This window comes from Apium graveolens, unplaced genomic scaffold, assembly GCF_009905375.1.
Source record: "Apium graveolens cultivar Ventura unplaced genomic scaffold, ASM990537v1 ctg2217, whole genome shotgun sequence".
Taxonomy (NCBI): Eukaryota; Viridiplantae; Streptophyta; class Magnoliopsida; order Apiales; family Apiaceae; genus Apium; species Apium graveolens.
This window is the reverse complement of record NW_027417567.1, coordinates 3739-16829: the sequence shown is the minus strand read 5'-3', so window position 1 is coordinate 16829 and position 13091 is coordinate 3739. Positions and strand designations below refer to the sequence as shown.

The 13091-nt window shown below is 33.4% G+C and overlaps 1 long non-coding RNA gene across 1 annotated transcript; it reads right to left on the bottom strand.

Annotated features, from left to right (window-relative positions):
- Window positions 1-8807: 8807 nt before the first annotated feature.
- LOC141700356 (uncharacterized) lies at window positions 8808-10495 on the bottom strand. The gene is made up of 2 exons (XR_012566305.1): window positions 10391-10495; window positions 8808-9083 (listed from the first exon to the last, which is right to left on the bottom strand). It is a non-coding gene; the product is annotated as an uncharacterized LOC141700356 (long non-coding RNA).
- Window positions 10496-13091: the final 2596 nt, after the last annotated feature.

Here is a 13091-nt window from a genome sequence, read left to right as displayed (position 1 = left end):
GAAACTAAACACAACAGATTAGACATGACATCTCAAATATATCTAACAGTACGGATTGAAAGTTATGAATAAAACAATTAAACAATGCACATACAGTCATATTATGCATCAACCAGATCACATATAACACGTAGCACATAAAATATTTGATCAAAATAATTTTTCAAAGAAGATTCGGGGTCAAAATGATTTTCCAGGTATTTAATACGAATTTTTGAATATTTTTCAGAATTAAAATGGGCCTCCGAATTATTTTATAATTAAATAATAGGGTTCGAACTCCCGATCTGACTTTAAAATAATTTTATAATAATTATCGAGCCTTGAAAATAATTTTAAATAATATTTTAAAGCTCGAAACTATTTTTCAGAATTTTTAAATCAAAAATAAATAATTAAATCTAATTAAATAATTAATTAAGATTAATAACTAATTAAATTAATTAATATATTAATATTTAAATTAATTGACTAATTAATAATTAATTATCAACTAAAATTAATTAATTAATTAATTAAAATTTATTTTTGAGTTAAAAATATTTTTCAGAATAATAAATAGTGAATTTTTGTAATTTAAAATAATTAAAAACAATTTCTGAAATTAATTATAAAAAGAAAATATAAATTTTGAAAATGATAAAACAGGATTATGATTTTTTTTTTGAACATTTTAAAACATAAATTTGATTTTTAAGAATTTTTAAAACCCAGGGACTGTTCTATAAAAATGAGGAAAGAACGATGGCTAAAATATAATTCGCCATCGTTTTCCTCACCTTTCCTCTCCAGTGGCCGGCCGCCATTAACGGCGGCCACCATGCTTTCCGGCGAGCTTAAAAAATGCCCAGAACTAGATCAAAATCACGGCGTTTAATCGTTGCAATATATGCAACCGAAATTATCAACACGTCAACGAAGCGGCCGGAATCGCAGCTGGAAAATTCCATCGCCGTTCTAATTATTTTTCCGATGAGCCTCTTCCAGGAATGCTCGAATAATCTAACCTATATCATTCGATTGGTTTTCAAACGATCTACAAAATGGTACTATTAATTTTAACCAATAACCCTTAACAAAGAAAAAACCAAATTTCAATTAAGAACATTTAAGCATATAAACCATAATTTCAATTTTCCAGAATCAAACATCAATTTGGACATGTTATTGAATTCCAAATTTGACATATAATATACCAAAATGACCAGGAAGAAAAGATTTATGGCATCAAATCACATCAAAAACATAAAGAACAAAAAATCCTAATTTAATCCATAATTAATTCGAATTAAAACAATTAAATAAGAAAGATACCTTGATTTCTGCACTTGAATAGATGGTGGATTCAGAAAGAGTTTTTCAAGAGCTTCGATTTGATATATTGCACGCTTGAATCGGAGTTCGATAATGCCTTCGTTTATGCGCTTGATTATGAAGAACGATACGTTTTTAGGGTTTTTCTCTGTAAATTCCATATTTTTACTGATCGATTATGATTATACGAATAAAATGAAATAATAAAAGGGCTATATATATTTATGAAATATTGGTTCGTGTTGGATCGTTTTGGATCGATAAATTAGTTGCTTAGCAGCTAAGTAACTGCAAAAATGATCCGATTTAATACCTGTATAGGATAATTATCCAAACCGGGCTTCTTATAAAATACTTTATATGAAAATAACATAATAATATCCCGTCTTTCGAGAATACGGATTTTGTTGATTCACCGAAATGATTATCTTATCGAAAACCTTGCGTCGGGCTACGCACGGGTCAAACCGTAATCCGGATCGAAAAAGTCAAAATACGGAAAATGTCCGGAACTACCAAATTAGGTTATGAAGGAATTTTCAGAAGAGTTTCGGGTTGTAAAAACGTAAAAATGGTTGAAGTCGGACGATTCCCGGCTTTATAAAATAATTTTGTAATTACTCAGAAAATAATTAATAAATTCATAAATCAATATAAAATCATATAACAGTCTAAAAATTACCAGAGAAATACCTTAATTATCTATATTTTATTCTGGTTATAATAAAATTAACATACTTATATTTTACCACATATCAACATCCACATAACAACACCAATCATCAAATAATTCACCAAAAATCACATAATAATCATTTATCGATAAAATAATTACACGTTATGTCTCGGATATTACACATTCCATCACGAAGTCAGCCAATGCATGGGCTTTTATTGCCGTTCGTGGCTTGTACTTGATGTCGAATTCTCCTAGTTCTATTACTCATTTAATAAGCCTCCCACTAGCTTTAGGAGTATGAATGATGTTTCTTAAGGGCTGATTTGTTAGCACTTCAATTTTATGAGCCTGGAAGTAAGGACGTAACTTCCTTGAAGCCATTACCAAGGCTAACGCAAACTTCTCAATAGTTGAATAATTCAACTTAACTCCTTGCGGAATTTTAGTAACATAGTATATGGGTTTCTGGATTTTAAGTTCCTCCTTAACCAATACAGCGTTCAAAGCATTATCTGAAACGGCCAAGTATAAGTACAACGTTTCATTCAGAGTTGGCTTGGCCAACAACGGGGCTTGAACCATATATTTCTTCAGTCCTTGAAATGCCTCCTGGCTTTCCTCAGTCCATACAAAATCTTTAACCTTCTTCAGGGATTTAAAGAATGGCAAGCATTTGTCTCCGGATTTGGAGATGAAACGTCCTAGAGCTGCAACTCTTCCAATGAGATTCTGAATGTCCTTTATGGAATGTGGTGGTTCCATGTCTAGGATAGCCTTTATTTTATCAGGATTGGCCTCGATCCCCCTCTTGGAGACCATCAAACCTAAAAACTTTCCGGATCCCACTCCGAAAGCACACTTTGCAGGATTTAGCATCATTTTATGATACCTCAGCACCTCAAACGCTTCCCTCAAATGGGTTATGTGATCAGTCTTTATCAAACTCTTGACTAACATGTCATCAACATAAACTTCCATAGTTTTGCCAATAAGATCCTTAAAAATCTTATTTACCAACCTTTGATAGGTGGCTCCTGCATTCTTGAGACCAAACGCCATAACAAGATAATAAAAAACACCAAAGTCAGTAATGAATGATACCTTTGGGATGTCATCCTTATACATCTTGATCTGATTATATCCACTGAATCCATCCATGAAGCTCAACATCTCATGTCTAGCAGTAGCATCTATCAAGGTGTCTATCCTTGGCAACGGGAGACAGTCCTTTGGGCATGCGTCATTTAGATCAGTGAAATCCATGCACATTCTCCATTTTCCATTAGCCTTCTTTACCATCACAGGGTTTGCTAACCATTCCGGAAACTGTATCTCCTCAATAAAACCAGCCTATAAGAGCTTCTCTACTTCTTGCTTAATAGCTCCTGCCTCTCTGGAGCAAAACTTCTTTTTTTTTGCTTCACAGTCTTTCGATTTGGATCCACGTTTAGCTTGTGAGTGATCAGTTCCGGGTCTATGCCTGGCATATCAGCTGTCGTTCAAATACATCACTATTCTCTTATAAAAACTTCACCAACTTCCCTCTAAGGGGCTCCTCTAGCGATGCTCCAATGAAAGTTACTTTCTCAGGATCCTTGGGAGCCAAAGGAATCAGAACCAAGTCTTATGATGGTTTCCCTCTTTTCTCATCATTTTCACAGATGTCCAGATCTTCAATAGGCAGAACCTACCCCCCAATTCCATCAGCCCTAAGAGAGGCCACATAACAACTCCTTGCCATCTTTTGATCTCCTCTCTCTTCTCCAATCCCATTCCGGGTGGGAAAATTTCATCACTGAATGGTAGGAAGAAGGGACTGCCTTGAAAGTAGGGGTTAGCAGAAAACCGCATAAATCGCAAAAACCGCCCGCACCACACCAAACCATACCGCAAAACGCGGATTATAATTTTCGTGGTGCGGTTGCGGTTTGAATTTTTAATAAACCGCGTGGTGCAGTGCGGGTTGTGGTTTCAAATTTCTGAAATGCGGTTCAAACCGCACCGCACCGCAATATTTAATATATTATAAATATATATATATATATATATATATACACACTTATATTCCTATCGGGTAACATAAAGAACTATTTTATGTTCTTAGTTAAACTGAATTTCACCAGATGGCCATAACATCCTTATTGAGTTAGAATTATATGTTAAATTCATTAAGAGATTCAAATGGACCACACGATCTTCTAACAAATAAAAAAGAGACTACACAATCTTTTGTTTGTATTTCTTCACTAGGAAAACCAAAATCCAAGTATTTATACTAGTGAACTACGATGTTGCATTCTAATTGACTAAAACTATTTTCGGAAATTTGATTAAATTTAAGTTTTGTATTTATTTAATTTTTTTGAACTTGTAAAGTATAAACCGCAGTGAACCGCACCACACTACACCGCATTTTCGTGGTATGATTTATGCGGTTTTCGAGGGTACGCGGTGCGGTTGCGGTTTGGAAATTTGAGCAAACCGCATGTGCGGTTTGGTTTGCGGTTTGAGGAAAAAACCGCACCACCTGCACCGCGCTCACCCCTACTTGAAAGCATGTATTCTCTTTCTTCCCATGATTGCATTGTAAGTCGATCCAGCCTTTACCACTACAAAGTCCAACATATGTGTTGCTTGTCTTGGTTCCTGACCTATGGTCATTGGCAACTTAATTATCCCTTCCACGAGGCACTCCACTCATGCGAATCCATATATCAGCATATCGGTTGGGGTTAATTGAGAATCATTGTAACCCATCCTTAAAAAGGTAACATGGAGTAAAATGTCCACCGAGGCACCATTATCTACAAGGACCCTCTTCACCGGGTTGTTCCCTATTATCGGTGTTATGACCAGCGGATCATCATGAGGAAATTTCATACCCTCCAAGTCAGAATCATCAAATGCCATTGTCACTCCTGTCCTAGCCCTCTTCGGGGCTTCCCCAATGATATCCATAACTTCTCTAGTATTTGCTTTCCTTGAGTTTTTGGATAAATCAGCAGCAGTTGGTCCTCTGAAGATTGTATTTATCACAGGCCCTCGGGGTCGTGGTCCTCCAAAGATTGCATTTATCACAGGCCCTCGGGGCTGGGGATTTCGCTCCTGATCGTCTTGGTCCCTCCTACGATCATCAAATTCTTTCTTCCGTTGTTATTCCTATCTCCTCCATCTCCAGTGTACTTGCTCAACCTTCCTTTTCGAATGAGGAACTCTATTTCATCCTTCAATTGTCTACACTCATCGGTGTCATCCAACATCCTTGTGAAATCTGCAATATTTACTCTTATCCAGCTTGGTAGGATCAGCCTTCAGAGGCTTAGGCCAATGTACATCTTTGTCCTTCTCAATTTCCATCAAGATCTAACTCCTAGGAGCATTCAACTTAGCATATTCAGTGAACTTTTATCCTGGTCCTCCCTTCTTCGGGGTTGAGTCATTGTTTTGCTCAGTTCTAGGATACTTGTCCTTAGCAATATATTCCAGATTAGTTTTTTGCTTCTTTCAACCAGCGGGCTCATTGTTCACTACCGTCTTCCTCATGCTCTCCTCCACTTTTATGTACTTCTCGGCCCTGTCTTGGAGCTGTAACATGCTTTCAGGGGGGCGCTTGGCTAATGACATCTTGAAGAACTCGTCCCTAGTTCCTTGTTGCAGTGCTATCATAGCTACCTTGTCATCAAGGTCTGGGACCTTTAAAGCTTCCTTGGTGAAACGATTCAGATAGTCTCTCAAGGACTCTTTTGCTCCCTGCACAATGCTCATGAGGGATGCTGAACTTTTCTCATGCATTCTCCCATTGATGAATTGCTTAATAAAAGCTTGAATTAGCTCTCTGAAGGACCCAATAGAATTCGGAGGCAAACGGCTGTACCATCTTTGAGCCATTCCCGACAGGGTTTGAGGAAAGACTCGACACTTGATAACGTCATTCACGGGCTGCAGCAACAGTGCATTAGAGAATGTCCTGACATGATTAACGGGGTCTCCAGTGTCATCATAAGCTTTGATGGTGGGCACCTTAAACTTCCTTGAGATATGAGCATTCATTATCTCTTCAGCAAATGGTGGAGTTGGATCGTCAGGATCTCTTAGGGGCAGAAGATCACTTGGATCAACCCTTGGGACAACAGTCCTTCTCTGTTGTCGACCATCCAGGTCTATGATTGGAGGAAGATTCCTCCTCCTTGGTGGTAGTGGAGGTCTGGGGGTCAGGTGCGCCTCCAGGTCACGCTTGAGCCCTTGAATCTCAGCTGATTTATCCCTTATTAATTAATTACAAAAATAATTAATATCCAGGTTTTTGGGCCCTTTCTAATGGGCTTTACTGTCAGCCCAATTCTGATGTAATTAATGCAATATTAATTACACAATGAGGGTTTATTTTACTCCCTATCAATAATATTATTTTTATTTTTATGTGTGTTTACAAAATATAATTAATTTTTTAATTTAAACAAAATTTTTTATCTCGGTATAATATTACACGAATCACATTTAACTCAGATGAATAATATATATTATTTTGTTTTAGATGGTCGAATTTTATTTTGATTTTAAATATGTTTTATTGTGGATTCGTTCTATAATTTTTTAGCCTGGATAAATAGTATAAATTATTTTTTTTAGTCTCATGCTATTATTCCGATTGATGAATTACCCGTTCAATAATTTTAGTCGAATCAATAATAGTTATTATTTTATTTTAGCCCGAAATTCATTACACAGCTAAATTCAACTGATTATACTTAGTTTGTTTTAAATGTATTTTAACTTCGAGTGTAATTTTGTTTTAGTTAAGATAAATAGTATATATTATTTTGTCATATTTCAATGTCATTACACCGACGAACGAATTGTCTTTATATAAATTTTGAAAAAAGTATTATGAATAACATAAATACAAAATTAATCTCGTGTATTATATAAACCCAAGTACTATATAAAACTAAATACAGTACTGACTAACTGACTATCCAATTTTTAATGTTTCGGTGGGTGGTACAATTTAACAAATGTTTATTAATTTGATTTTTGAATGCTCAAGTATAGAATACAACCTACTATTACAATTCATTATCTTATGAATATTATGTTTGTTTTCCCTCAGAACTTCCACATCCGGCATTTTTTTACACTGATAACTAAAAGGCAATATCCAAGAATATTGTTGAAGGTGGCGTTCATGCTATTACAAATTTTTATCAATTTTTCAACTCCACTATTGTTGAAAAACTGAAACAAGTGACTATATTATACATATGGACAAGTTTGAGTTCAGTGACTTGGGTGATTTGTACAGTATCGTCAATGGTTATGAGAATACAGATGCTCCGTCATTCGCAACGGGTTTGTACATATTCTATATTATATGGTGTATTCAAAATTTTAGTATGTATTTTGTATTACTATATTATGATTTTAGTCTCAATTTCTACATGACAAACTTATTTTTACATATTTTTCTTTAATATTACATAATTTTGATGCAATGACATCGAGGTAAATCATTCTCACATGTTTAATTTAGTATTATCATCTCCTAGTAATATGTTCCTTATATGCACCGTGTTAATATTTAATTTCATACTATTCTTCCGGAGTATTTAATACACTTATATAATATGAATATGTTAATATAAAATTCGTACTTGAGGCAGAAGGCTACAAAGCACCTGGGAAAATTGATTAATCACCAATTCAGACTCCTGCAAGTGCTGCAGAAATAATAACTCTTAAAGGGCTTAGTGAAGAGACTAACCCGACGGATGTTATTGTATGGTATATATAGATGTGTTTAATTTTTGAATGCAATTATGCACTTGACCGACTTATATATCATTGGCTTCTTTGTTTAATATAGAGGAAGTTTTTGTGCGTTGTCAGTGTTTCCACTATTGAGGAAAATGGAAGTTGGTGAAATCTGAGTTGCCGTTGCCATACCAATGTTATAATATAGGTTGAAATGATCCAAAGAACATAAGCTCATATCAATCGCAGAGAAAATGTTTAAAATAAACATATATATATTTAAATCAAAGTTACTATATTTACATTCTTTTAAATTAGAATTACTAAAATTTCTCTTTATGTCACATGTTTAACGAGTGAGCGGCTTTATAGACTTCGGTATTTATTATATTTATTTATTCAAAAGCGTGACTTTATAAATGAGTTACTCAACCAATCATCAGTATATCAATATACTTATATAAAGGATAAGAGGAGGCGGTAATGTAGCACCTCTCATATCGTTTCAACTTATTCTTCTTATTTTCTCAAAGTTTTGAATTATTAAATTGAAAAAAACGTTAATTACCATATATTCTCCAAAACTTTCCATTAACTCAAATTACCATCTTATTATCTAGTAAAATTTCTCTATCTATTTATAAATTACCATTTTATTATTATTCTAAAGATTTTCTACCATATCAATAAAATTTCCTCTAAATTGCTTCATATTCTCCTCAACTTTCTTCTTAACTAAAACTACCATCATATTATTCTCCAAAAAATTATCTACCATATTAAAAAAAAACTTTCCTCTGAACGCAAATTACCAAGTTAAATTACCAAGTTTATTGATGTTTCTCAATATAAAAAAATTATAAGATGCCAGAAATTAAGTTGTTAGATTAGTTTTTAAAAATATTTAAATTATATTTTATAATATAATAATATTAGTTATTGATTAATAAATAATATAATTTTTGTCACGACCCACTTTACTACTACTTACTAAAATGATTGTTTGTATTATGGATGATTATTCAGAGCTACGCTAGCATGGCATATTGAACACTAATAGAACAATAATTAAAGATAAAAGTAAATTAAGTTGTCTTGCATCAAGTCCCACCACAAGGAACACTATAGGTTCAGGTTTAAAACAATGCAACTAAAGTCTTTATTACATCACTTTAAAAGTCTAGCTTATCATTACAACCCAAAAGCTTGAATCACTAAGCTCCCTTCCCAGAGACTACCCTAGGTAATCTAACTATGCCAACTCTTGCCTATAGTCGTATCCGGAACCACCTGTCTGCTTACGAGCGGTCTGAATGAGTCTCGCCATACTCGGATCTAGCTGTAATATTGAATCAAATGGATTGAGCATAAAGCCTAGCAAGTGCATATATAGTAACTCATAAAGAATTAAGACGTGATAATGCATAATGAACAGATATATCAAAATAAAGCATAGCAAAAACAACAGGATAATCAATTGAGAATGGGAATTAGAAACTTATCACGACGCACTACGAGCAAAGCTGGGTGACAGAGCTCTGAATTCACATATCCAATGTGAATTCTCAACTATACAGGGTCCCCAGCAATATGTGGCCTTAAAATAATAAATTTAAGTGACCGGCGTCTCGGTCTAAATAGTTTCCATTTTAGTTTTCAATAAGTGATTTAAACAAGATCAAGGAGGATTAGTAAAGGTTCATTTTAACTTTATTGGAATATGATCAAGATTGTTTAATCAAGGAATACTCTTCAAGAATGATAAATTTCAACCACATATCACAATTTGGTCACTTAGCACATAACCACAACATAATTGTAAGCATAATCTTATCTAAACTACACTTAGCATATAATTTAACATGTAAATTTTACCGAAAACCCGGCATGACCTCTACGTAAATACTATTATCCCTTTAATCAACAATTCAACTCAACTTATCATGATATGCAATCCAACAATTTAAATCCCACCAAAATTATTAACCAAAACAAATTCCAAGTCTAACACGCAACTTAATTATATCTATATACAACAATTAACACTTAATTCTAACTTCTCGGCACCAAAACAACCCGACATAATTAAAAATATTAATTTAAAATTTTAAAGATAAGAATCCAATATCAAAAACATATTTTAACACATATAACACATAATTTACATATCACGTATCGTATATTTCAATTTACAAATAAAAAATACGCACTAACGAAACCTAAATTCGTAAAAACTGAAAACTAAGAACATGCAAGTATCAAAATAGATTGGTAATCATTTTTAGGGCTCAAAATCATCATCGCCCACTGCCAGTTTACCGGAGTTCATCACTCGCGGCGGCAAAAATTCTGGTGGTGCCCAATAATGGGTTTTCGGTCTGAATTTCCACCGATTAAGATCTAATTGACTATGTGTAATCAAAATCATAAAAAAAATCAGATTTTGATCATAAAAATTCAAAACCCGAAGTAAGGGTTTGAAGAAAAACGGAGGGCACACAACAATACGAACACATGCAACCAAAAAATCGAGTAGTACTAGATTTGGGAATTAAAATCAAGTTGATTCTGATCCTAATCAAGCAAAAACGAATTGAATTAGTGATGGGTGAGTAGAGCAGGGGAGGAGAGAGACGAGAGAATTACAGTTAAGAGAGAAAGAAGAGAGACAAAGAGATGCACACGCACGGGCAAACAATTGCCCCTTGGGGCTTTTATGTCTCAAGGGGTAATTTTCTAACTTCACACTCCCACTAAATCCCCAAAAAAATAAATTATATACCCACTGTGCTATATAATGAAATTTTATTTTTATACTAAAATAATCCTGGAAATAATTTTTAGGGAAATTTTAATATTTGATTGAGATAAATTATTTTTATTTTAAAAAAAATCATTTTGTAACAACAGAGGTTAAAAGATATTTGAAAAAAATGCATATAAAAAAATTATATCTTTTGAAGAAAATTTACAAAAACAAATCTCAAGATCTTTAAATATTCGAAAAAAAAATTATATAAATATTTTTCATCCAAAATCCTCAATATTTATAGAAAAATATCAACTAAAAATTTATGAAAATGATTCATAAAATCAAAAATACATACGAGCACATACACATATTCCACCAAACGTCTAAAATTTTATCTTTCACAAATAACGATTAAACACACTGTTTTAAATATAATCAACCAAATAAAATAAAATTATATTAAACAAAAATAATTATGGGTACATATACAAAAATCAAGGTCGTTATATCCTTCCCCCTTAAAAGGATATTGTCCCCAGAATCAAACTTAGATATAAATGTGCACCTATTCAAATAGTTGAGGATACTTCTCGAGCATTTCGCTCTCAAGTTCCCAAGTTGATTCTTCTACTCTAGAATTCCTCCATAAAACTTTGACTAAGGCTACCGTCTTATTCCTAAGTACATTTTCCATTCAATCTAAAATTTGAACGGGTTGCTCTACATACAATAAATCTAACTGGATATCTAAGGGTTTATACTTTATCACATGACTGTTATCTGGATGGTACTTCTTAAGCATTGACACGAGGAATATATAATGCACATGTTGTAGTTGAGGTGGTAAGGCCAATTCATAAGCCACTTTTCCTACTTTCTTGAGTATTTCAAACAGTCCTGCATACCGCTTACTGAGCTTTCCCTTATTCCCAAAACTAGTTATTCCTTTCCATGATGATATCTTTAACAACACTGCTTCTCATGATTCAAATTCCATGTCCTTTCAATCGTGATCTGCATATTTCTTATATATATCTTGAGCAGCTTTTAAACGTCTTATTATCAGTTTTACTTTTTCCGCCCTTTGGTGAATAAGTGATGGTCCTAATACCTTATGTTCTTCGACTTCATCCCAATATATTGGCGACCTACACTTTCTTCAATAAATCACTTCATACGGGGACATTGCAACTCTAGCATGATAAATGTTATTATATGAAAACTCCACCAGAGGTAAATGTTCATCCCAACTATTCTTGAAATCCAAAGCAAAAACTCTAAGCATGTCTTCAATTGTCTGTATGGTCCTTTCACTATATCCATCTGTCTGTGGATTATAAACACTATTCATCTTCAATTTGGTACCCAAACAGTCTTGAAATTATTTCCAGAATCTTGAATTAAATCTTGAGTCTCTGTTGGGTACAATTAACAATGAAACTCCATATCTCATTACAATCTCATCCAAATACATTTTGACCAATTTATCGTGCGAATACCTTTCATTAATGGGCAAGAAATGGGCAGACTTAGTCAAGCGGTCTGTAATTGAAGGAATTTACGGATGAGCGGAAGCGTGATATAACAATTATTCCGCAAAAAATATGAATCGCACATATAAAAAAACGTATAAACCAGAAAAATGGAGGAATCGTAACCATACCTTGAAAATCGAAGCTTTATAATATGGTTGCTAGCAGTTGCTCCTCAGTGTGTGAAACACTCTACCGTATCCACCAAGAATGATCCTCTTCAATGAAGCTTTTTATTAAACCAAGCTTTTATAAAAATGGAGTTTTGGGAGAGAGAGAGAGAGGAAGAAGATGGAGGCTAGCTCTTCTTAGGGTTTTCACAAAACCAAGTGTGTGTTTTAGAATGAGCCATCTCATTCTATTTATAGGGCTCTCCTAGGGTTTTTCATAATATATCAATATATATATATATTAGCCCCATATTTTATCTTTATAAAATGCTTTAATAATAATTAAAACTATTTGATTTCTTTTTCTAAACTATTTAGAAAATAATTCTCTCTCTCATTATTTCATCAAAGAAAATATTCTTTTATGGTGTGACCCTATAGGTTCAATATTATGCCGGTAGTAGAATTAAATAATAATAAACTTCTATTAATTATTTACATGAATACTAAAATTCACTAAATATAGTTAACTGATTAATTATATTTATTCTACATCGTTAGTGATGTTTCTCAACATATCGTGACTATCCGGATAATATGAATTCACTGCTTAGAATACCAAGAACCTGTTAGTGACTAGTTACCGTACAATGAATTCCTTCTACCCTTATATTATCCCGATTAAATACAAGACATGGATCTCGTGTCAGGCCTATCAAATTTAATCATATGATTTTCTTATTCATAATGCAAAGTTCATATTAATGCAAATTAAAAACTCCTTTCTAATTTCTTACACTCTGGCCAGAGATTCCAGAACTCGCATACTAAGAATAACATATGATATTCTCTTCCTATACTGGAAGGGGTAGATCCTCTATTGAAGTTAACTATCTCTATACACAAATCCTTATGCCAAGAATAGACCTAATGGATGTCCTTGAGACAAAGGA